Below are 10,627 nucleotides of genomic sequence, written 5' to 3'. Positions count from 1 at the left end.
GTGGAACATAACCTGTAGAGTTAATGGCTGAGCTATGGCTACAAGGAGAGCATTCAATGCTTCTGATACCTTGCCGTTAAAATTTAAAATAACATTTCTTGTAGGCCTGTGAGAAATATCATGCACACTTTTTATCTTGGCGCTGCATAAAAACGACAACCAAAGAAGTGTTCTAAATGACAACTCAAATAGAAAAAAAATTGGTATTGGTGGAATGAGGGATGTTATGTTTAGGCTTCTCAGGGTGTCATTTTTTCAAACAAACAAACAGCTAAAACAAATTAAAACTATACAAAAAGTGCCCTGTTATATTAAAATATTAACAAATATGGACATTTTGAGCCAGATCCCATTTCGAGCCGGCATAAATCAGCTTCGCTCAACTGAAGTCAATGGAACTATGCCAATTTATACCAGCTGAGGATCAGGCCCTTTGACTGTATTTCAATCTGAGATGATGAATTTCCATGCGTAACATTCTTGCACCCGTTGAACAAGCTGTGTGGCTCTCGAGTGGGCGTGTGATCAGGAGTCCCTTGTCAAAATTCTGCCACCAGACTGGGCAGCTGGGACTCATGAGAAAAAAATACTACCTAGAATTTATACAGCACTTTCCATGTTTGAAGCATTGTGAATGGATTAACTAAGGCCATGTCTACACTACCACTTATGTCAGCAAAACGTATGTCGCTCAGGGGGGTGTTTTGTTCACACCCCTGAGCGACGTAAGTTTTGCTGACATAAGTGGTAAAGCGCACAGTGCCGTTGACAGGAGAGCTCCCTCCCGTCAGCACAGAGCGGCTACACGAGCAATCTTACAGCGGCACAGCTGCATCAGTACAGCTGTGCAGCTGGAAGCTTGCTGACGTAGACATGGCCTAACTAATCAATGCAACAGCCCTGTGAGATAAGCCATACTATCTTGATCTCACAACCGAGGAAACTGCAATTTGCGTGGAATCACACAACTAGTCATTGGCCCAGCCAAGACTAGAACTCAGGCTTGTCTCACTCCCCGCCCCCTGCACGTTCTTCCAGACCTTATCGCCTTCCAAAAGTGAGTTGGAAGAACAAACGTTTTGCCTTGGAAATAGACCAGATTGACCCAAAGACAAGATATTTAAAAAACCCCACCAAGGAAGGCTAACTCTGCAGCCCTATAAGGCCTTCACTTACATACATATTTCAAATTACACAAATTGAATGCTGTGCAGTGCTATCTATATACTCAGCATATTGTCCGAAGGACATAGTTTAATATGTTTGCCTCTCTCCTTGATTATCACTATGAAAAAGCATTTCTGTATAAATGGGGAAAATAAATAGTCTCCCAGCCCTTCTCTCTGCAGCACACGCTGGGACCCTGTGTTTATGAGTCTTTAGGGGGAAAACTTGTTAAAATTTTGGCAACCCCTTGCAGTTGCATATTGTGGTGATTTGGGCTACACTGGGACGTAGAAGCAGAAGGGAAAGGAGGCTACTCCAAAAAAAAAATAAAAATCCATCATCAGATATTTCTATGCATAAAGAGAGACGGTCAAAATATAGGAAAGACAACAAGTAACTTGAAATAAAGAACCAGGATGAAGACAAATAATCATGGGGCTCATTCAACAAGCGCCTGCTGTTCAGAGATCCACTGAAACAGCTGCAGCTCACCCGTCGTTCTACTTCTGATCTGTGAGCATTAGCAGCCTTTTTGTGAGCCCCTTGTTCATTATATTAATCATTACAAAACAGACGCCACAGACCTAACGCCATGCATGAGATGTGGTGACTTCTCCCCACCCCAAATCTTTCCCTCACTCTCCTTTTTAATCTTTTCTTTTTCATTCTGACTCAATTTTTCTTTCCTCCAGCAGCCTAGGCTGATGTGTACATCTGCCTTATCAGACCTGCGCAGGACCGTTTTTATCACCAGGCAGTGGGTACACAGTTTATGAAGTCAAATCTTCTGGACTTTTAGGCAAGGATGGAAACCTAGAGCCATGAAGGTAGGTACTCAGCTGTTACCAACTGAGCTTTATTTTTGTGCTGTAAAATGTCTTCTGGATCCAGCAAGCTTTTGACATCCACAGTACATTAAGAAAAGCTCTGTTCTTCCTCAGTTGTTCTGTGGGTAACTCTAGCTGAAGATTTACTGACAGCACATCACTGGAATTCAAGAGGGCAGAGAAGGCAGCTTGGCTTGGCTGGCAAAGTGAAGGAGCATCTGCTTTCCCATCCAGGAACAGGTAAGGCATTTGGAGTTTTCTGGAGGATGACACAGACAAGAAGAGCTGGGATCCAAAATGGTTTCTGCTTGGTGCAGCCCACTTCCTCAAGACCTTGGGTCCACGCTCAGATGAAGACAATTTGAGGGCCTAGACACACCACAACCTGCTCGCCCTCTCCCCGACACATCCACCGCAGTTGTGCTCCTTCTCTAATGCTATGGTCTCATCCCCACCCAGTGGTGGTAAGCGACCCCAGGAGCCACAGCAGTGTCCTCCCTTCACTTGGGAGCACCAGGGGTAGCAGCCAGCATCTCCCATCCTGAACAGGCAGGGTGGTAGCAAGGAGACCTCAATGCTTAGCCCAGCAGCTGGGTGTATCTGGTTGGGTGGGTGTGCTGGGCCCATGGCACTCTTCCTTCCCACCCACACAGACTTCACTGCTAGGATGATGTTGGAGAGGCCCCTCCAGAGCAGTTGGTCTTGACCTTACCACCCCATTCTAATGTCTGATCTACCACCCCACTCACAGAATCATAGAATATCAGGGTTGGAAGGGACCTCAGGAGGTCATCTAGTCCAACCCCCTGCTCAAAGCAGGACCAATCCCCAACTAAACCATCCCAGCCAGGGCTTTGTCAAGCCTGACCTTAAAAACTTCTAAGGAAGGAGATTCCACCACCTCCCTAGGTAACGCATTCCAGTGTTTCACCACCCTTCTAGTGAAAAAGTTTTTCCTAATATCCAACCTAAACCTCCCCCACTGCAACTTGAGACCATTATTCATTGTTCTGTCATCAGCTACCACTGAGAACAGTCTAGATCCATCCTCTTTGGAACCCCCTTTCAGGTAGTTGAAAGCAGCTATCAAATCCCCCCTCATTCTTCTCTTCCGCAGACTAAACAATCCCAGTTCCCTCAGCCTCTCCTCATAAGTCATGTGTTCCAGTCCCCAAATCATTTTTGTTGCCCTCTGCTGGATGTTTTCCAATTTTTCCACAACCTTCTTGTAGTGTGGGGCCCAAAACTGGACACAGTACTCCAGATGAGGCCTCACCAATGTTGAATAGAGGGGAACGATCACGTCCCTCGATTTGCTGGCAATGCCCCTACGTATACATCCCAAAATGCCATTGGCCTTCTTGGCAACAAGGGCACACTGCTGACTCATATCCAACTTCTCGTCCACTGTAACCCCTAGGTCCTTTTCTGCAGAACTGCTGCCGAGCCATTCGGTCCCTAGTCTGTAGCGGTGCATGGGGTTCTTCCGTCCTCAGTGCAGGACTCTGCACTTGTCCTTGTTGAACCTCATCAGATTTCTTTTGGCCCAATCCTCTAATTTGTCTAGGTCCCTCTGTATCCTGTCCCTACTCTGTCTCTGATCTATTATTTCAGGCCACCAGCAGACTCAGGCAGGTGTCACTGCATCAGTCGTACTCAATTCATGTTTTCAAGCTTTTCTTTGCAACCATCTGAGCCAGAATCTTTAATTAAAAAGAAAGTAAGCTGTAATTCTGATGTAATCACTTAACCCCAGGATCTAGGGCCTTAGGCCTGGTCCCATAGTGCTTCAGTCTTGCTTGGCTCTGATCCGAGCACCAGGTCACAAAATTTTACCTCCAGAACTAGTCTCTCAATATCTTCCTGAGTCCATTTCCGCTTCTGTGTCTTTCTGTACTCACAAGGGGTCAGTCCACCCCTGTGCAGAACACCTGCACCAGGCTGTCCACATAGCCTGTGTCCGTAAGGCCAAATCCAGATTAAGGCCTTACTTCTGCCTGGCGATCTACTAGCATGATCCCCTGCACCTGTGGGGGATTGCTCTGAAGCTAATGGGACTTTGCACAGGTGCAGGGGTCAGTGCTAATAGATCCTGACACAGGTTCCAAACTTTAGGCTGTAAGCTTGGGGCAAGGACTATCTTTTACAATATGACAGTACAGTGCATAGTGAGATGGGGCCCGATATTGACTGGGGCCACACAGTATAAATAACAGACAAAAATCACATTAATAAGGAACCAAGCACCATGCCCACTGAGGACAGGAAAAAGGAATTTCCTCCCCTCCTCTTGCCTTTCTTTAGGCAACAGCAGCGGCAGACCCACTCCAGAGAGCACAGGCACTGACTTTCCAATGTGCTGGGGGGTGCTCGACCCTTGGCTCTGCCCCAGGCCCTGCCCCCACTGCACCCCTTCCTTCAAGGCCATATCTCTCCTCTTCCTGCTCCCGCTCCACACCGCTTCGCCTATTCCCACCCCCTCCCTGCAGTGCGCCGCGCCCTCACTCCTCCCCGTCCCTCCCAAAGCCTTCTGTATACCATGAAACAGCTGATCATAGCAGGCAGGAGGCGCAGGGAGGGAGGAGGAGGTGCTGATCAGCAGAGCCTACAGGTATGCGACAAACACTGCAGGGCAGGAGGGGAGCTAATGGGGGGGCTGCCGGTGGGTGCTCAGCACCCACCATTTTTTCCCCGTGGGTGCTCCAGCTCCAGAGTCAGAGTCCTATGGAGTCAGTACCTATGCCAGACAGGGTACTTCAGGGTCATGACTCAAGTAGCTCTCTGTTGCTCCAATGCAACCCTGCTGTGGAAGCAAACGACCCCATTCTTATTTCCCTCTCCCAATCCCACAACTGCCCTGTCAAGGTTCCTTCCCCACTCTGAACTCTAGGGTACAGATGTGGGGACCTACATGAAAGACCCCCAAGCTTATTCTTACCAGCTTAGGTTAAAAACTTCCTCAAAGTACAAACTTTGCCTTGTCCTTGAACCATATGCTGTCACCACCAAGCTCGTTAAACAAAGAACAGGGAAAGAGCCCACTTGGAGACGTCTTCCCCCCAAAATATCCCCCCAAGCCCTACACCCCCTTTCCTAGGGAAGGCTTGATAAAAATCCTCACCAATTTGCATAGGTGAACACAGACCCAAACCCTTGGATCTTAAGAACAATGAAAAAGCAATCAGGATCTTAAAAGAAGAATTTTAATTAAAGAAAAAGTAAAAAAATCACCTCTGTAAAATCAAGATGGTAAATACCTTACAGGGTAATCAGATTCAAAACATAGAGAATCCCTCTAGGCAAAACCTTAAGTTACAAAAAGACACACGAACAGGAATATACATTCCCTCCAGCACAGCTTATTTTACCAGCCATTTAAACAAAAGAAAATCTAACGCATTTTCTAGCTAGATTGCTTAATAACTTTTTACAGCAGTTCTGAAGAGCATTCCTGATCTGTTCCCGGCAAAAGCACCACACAGACAGACAGACCCTTTGTCCGTTCGTCTGTCCCCCACCCAGCTTTGAAAGTATCTTGTCTCCTCATTGATCATTTTGGTCAGGTGCCAGCGAGGTTATCTTAGCTTCTTAACCAGACAGGGTACTTCAGAGTCATGTCTGAAGTAGCTCTCTGTTGCTCCAATGCAACCCTGCTGCGGAAGCAAAGGACCCCCTTCTTATTTCCCTCTCCCAATCCCACAACTGCCCTGTCTCTGCTAGTGTAGACAGGACATAATGGTTTTCAGGCAAGGGGCATCTAAGGGGTGTGCACTGCTTGTACAGCTCCCCCAAAGCCAGCCCGCTCATATCTCACCTCCTTGTGCAGTACAACCACACTGGTTCCCCTGCCATGGGGATCCCTGTGGCTGTGGAACGGGGGCATGGATTTGCCATTTGATTCTGGGCTTAATTGGAGCATTTGTGTGGGTCACTGCTTTGGGGTTAGTTTCACCCAAGTGGTACATTTTTTGCATGTTCTTGGTTAACATCACTCAGCCTCCTAGAGGGTATTTTGGCAGCATTGGTTTTGAATGCATGACGCATTGATGCTAATTGCTTTCCTGTGGTACTTCTCCAATTTTACAGTTCTGATAAGAAGTGGATGCGTTTAGCAATGCATATCTCACCACAAAGCCTATCCACAGCACTCACACAGGAGCCTGTTGGGGAACGGTGGGAGGTGGGGTAGCTGGCAGCTCAGAGTATATCATGAGGGATTTTTAAGTTGATTGTTTTAGACCCTGTGAGATATACAACAGACAATCTTTTGGAAAACGTATGCCATATAATTACCCTCCCCCTGAAAAAAGAAGATCCCCTTCCCTAACCCCCGATTGGTTAATTCCAGGCTCTCAGTGGAATTCCATGGCAACAGAAGAGCAAATAAGCAGTATAAGCCCGTTAAATTCAATTCATTTTATTTTTCAACTCTGGCATTTAATACAAAAACCCCTCCACAATTTATTCTCAGCTGAATAAAAAAAAAATTACAACCCCAACCCTTCCTAGCCTAACTGTGAGCAGTTTGGCCAAATATCAGAGATGGCTGGAACGTCCTGGCTACATCATCACCAGTGCCTGAAACAAGCACTCTACTCCACCGCAGAAACCTTGACAGAGTCTGAATTTCAGCAGTACTGGTTGCTGCCACTATAATGAGTTATCATTAAGGAGGAGCCATAAGTCCCATTGGGATCCTGCCATTTCCAGCTCAAGCGAGACAAACTGCATGTTGTCTGGGTTAACCCATAAGGGTGCAGTATGTTACACACGTTTTCTGTTCTCACGGGACTGTCATTAGACTTCTCATGTTCAGTGTTTGAAAACCTACCATAGGCATTTCTATAGATGATTTTCCAGTTGCTTTACCCCTACCCGGGAGGGAAAGAAATCACCATTCATCAAATGCAAATATTTTGAAGAGGCGCAATGTTCTCAGGTCAGTACTGTATAGCTAGGAAAGGCAAGCCATATCTCTGCAAAAGGGCTAGTCTGAATAGTGTGGGAATAATTAGCAAATGTTCATTTCACATGAAAACAGAAACCACTCCATGCTGGAGAGCAAACACATTCAACCTCTCTTCACACAGCAAGCACAATACATCGGAGCAAAATTCTGCCACGATTTTAAACAAGGGGATCCTACAAACATTTTGCCCTGTAGCCATGTGACAAACTGTGTGTACACAACAAATTCACCCAGAGAAGAGGTCAGCAAGTAGGGAATTTTTTCATTTGTTTTCCCACATATACATGTCTATTCTTACTTCCTAACCAAGGAAGGAGGCAGCAGCACTTATCAAGAATTTCCATCTGCATTTTCCTGGAAATATGCACACTTTGCTCCGGAAGAATAGAGGGCCTGATCCAAAGCCCTCTGAACTCAATGAGAGACCTTCTATTGGCTTCAGTGGGCTTGGATCAGGCCCATACTGAGAATATTGAGAGGTACCCAGCGTTCAGCATGTGTAATTTTGAAATGGAGGTAGAAGGGCTAGAGCAGGGATTCCCAAACATTTTTTTGCTGGGACCCCCTTTGAAAATATTTCAGGCGGTGATGACCTCCTTCCCATCTCATGCCACCCTTATTTCTGCGCTGCGGCTGGCGGTGGCACTGCCTTCAGAGCTGGGCAGCCAGAGAGCGACGGCTGCTGGCTGGATGCGCAGCTCTGAAGGCAGTGCAGATTTAGGGTGGCAATAGCATGACCCCCTTACAATATGCTTGCAACCCGTTTTTGGGTCAGGACCCCCAGTTTGAGAAACGCTGGGCTAGAGACTTTGGAGAGCGAGGCCCGTTATATCTTACCCTGGGATTTCTTTGTTTTGTTAAATGTCGTTTGATGCAATCTTACGTGTTGCAAAACGAGCAATGTGCTCTTTGGAAGTAGGGATGTAAATACTGTTTAAAAAGTCACTGTTTAAATGATTAAAAATATGTCGTTTAAACAGTTAACGAATTAAGCGGCTGAGGCCAATCCCACTGGCTAGTGCTGCTGGGACTGGGGCCAATCCGCCGGTGAGGCTGGGGCCGGTACGGCTGGGGCTGGGGCTGCGGCTGCTCTGGTTAACAGTTAAGGTTAACAGTTAATCTTTTGCATCCCTATTTGGAAGCAAATTTAATAGTCCCTAGGAATAGGCTGTGACAGGGATTATTTAGCAGCAGCCAGAGAGGTTCTGAATTCAACCAGTAGCAAGGAAGTTACCCCAGCCCTCCTTTGAGCACCTCACTGATGCAATGCTGACCACTGAGAGTTTGCAGTGCTATGGCTCCAGCTATTAGCTGGTAACCACCCAGCAGCTGGCTGGGACCGTGGTTCTCAGTCTTTTCTATTCTTTGACCCCACTTTACAGCACAAAAGAAGAATTTCAAGGATCTGCTCTCCCCTCTAGCCAAAAAAAGGGAGGATGGTTGCAATTCTTTGGGAGTCATAACCTTAGGCTATGTCTACACTGCACGTTTGTTGGTAAAACTTTTGTCAGTCAGGGGTGTGAAAAAAACCCACAAAAGTTTTACTGACGAAAAGCGCCGGTGTGGACAGCGCTATACCGGCGGGAGATGCTCTCTGTAGGGAGCCAGGGTGGCTCCCCTCCGAACCAGAGGGTAAAGAGCCACCCTCTCAGCCTGAGTGGGCAGGGCCAGGCCAAGCTTCCGCCAATCCCCAGAAGGGGAGGGGTGGGACAGGAAGTACAAAGGGCGGGGCCCTTTGCCCAGTGAGGAGAGCACCAGGGAGGGAGACAGACACAGACTGCTCCCTCGCGATCTTGCTGCCGACCCAGTGCAGGCCTTGGGCCAGGAGGAACCTGACCGGGAGGAAGGCCGGTGGCAACCAGGACTGCCAGCCGCTGAATACCCGGAGGATCTGGAGGGACCGGCTGCAGCCCGGGCCGGCGTGAGTCCAACACAGAGGGGGAGCTGGAGCTGCCAGCAGCAGAATACCCGGACGAGCTGGAGGGACCGGAGAGACCCGCCGGAGAGACCGGGTAGGAAGTAGCCCAGGGGCAGAACTGCACCGTGGGGTGGGTGTGTTTGGTCAGCGGGCGCGGACGGCCCCGCTGACCCAGCGGCAGGACCTTCGCCTCCCGCCACTGACCGGGCCCAGGGGCTGGAACGCAGTGGAGTCGGGTGGGCCTGAGTTCCCCTACCCCGGCCAGCCTGCCTTGGGTAGCAGGACTGTGCGCTACAGACTCGTGCCGGCGCCCCCCTGCCTGAGGGGCGCGCTGCAGACTCGTGCTGGCACACCTTCCCCGCTAATTCCCCAGCGCCCAAAAGGTGTGACTGAGGCCTGCCAGTGGGATCATAGCTCTCCATCGCCCCTAGGGGCTCGGAGGACCGACTGAAACCTGTCACAAGTGGTGGAGAATGCGGGCAGGCGATCCCTATCCCTGCAGAAAGGGGTTAGCGCGAGGGGGCCTGTGAAGCTCCCCTACTGGAAAGATGGAGAGGCTTATCAAGTTCCTGGCTGAGAGCCAGCAACAGCAGCAGCATCAACTCGTACAGCAGCTGGGTGTTCACCAGCAGCAGTTGCTTCAAACCCTAGGGGCCCAGCACCAGGAACAACAAACCCAATGCTTCCAGCAGCTTGCAACCCTGTGGCCGGGCCATGGTGGTGCTCAACCAGAGCAGGCAGCCACCCCGACCCCTCCCGCCCCACCGATCCGTCTAGCCAAGATGGGGCCGGAGGATGACCTGGAGGCCTATCTAGTGACCTTCGAGTGGGTTGCCTCAGTGGCTGGTTGGGCGCCTGACCAATGGGCGACTCTCCTCACCCCATATCTGACGGGGCTGGCCCAGAAGGTTTACTGTGGGCTCCCAGATGATGAGGCCCGCATTTATGCTCGAGTGAAAAGGGCTATTTTGGATCCCTTCGACATTACCCCAGAGACTTTTTGGCGACGGTTTCGGGAAAAGGTCTACCCACCAGGCGCCAGACCCCGGGCCATGGCCCAGGAACTGAAGGACACAGGTACCCAATGGCTCCAACCCGAGCGTCGAACCGCAGCTGAGGTGACTGAACAGGTCATCCTCAAACAATTCGTGCACATTCTCCCACCTCAGGGGAGGGCTTGGGTGTTGCGGCACCGGCCACAAAGTCTGAGCATGGCCGTCGCACTTATGGAGGACTTCCTCGAGGCAGAGGCCCCGATAGGACCAGCCGCCCACCCCCCAAACCCTGGACCCAACGCACAGAAACTTGAACGGAGGGGGCCCACTGCCCAAACCAATGCACCCCACCGTACCCGACGACCAGATGGCGGCAGCCAAGTTTTCCCGACGCCTCGAGTCCACGCCACTCTCTGGCCCTGGACGCTTAACCCGACCACCGGGCCCCAGCCCACTCTGCAGCCCCACTGGTGCCCCCACGTGGCCGGCGAACCCAGAGGTAGGACCTTGTTTCCTATGTGGCGAGTATGGTCATCTGCAACAGGGCTGTCCTGCAATGGACTGCAACTTTGGCCTGGTGTGCTCCGGGGAGCGACGGGCCCGTCTGCCCTCTGTGGCCAAACTGACAGCTCCCATGGAAGTTGCAGGGTTCCCTGTGGTGGGTCTAGTTGATTCAGGCTGTGGGCAGACCCTCGTCTGCCAGGCGCTCTTCTCGGACACCAAGCGGACCATTGGGGAAGTACGGATACAG

Source organism: Lepidochelys olivacea (genome assembly GCF_965140295.1).
Source record: "Lepidochelys olivacea isolate rLepOli2 genome assembly, chromosome: 1".
Lineage (NCBI taxonomy): Eukaryota > Metazoa > Chordata > Testudines > Cheloniidae > Lepidochelys > Lepidochelys olivacea.
Note: the sequence above shows the minus strand (reverse complement) of the source record.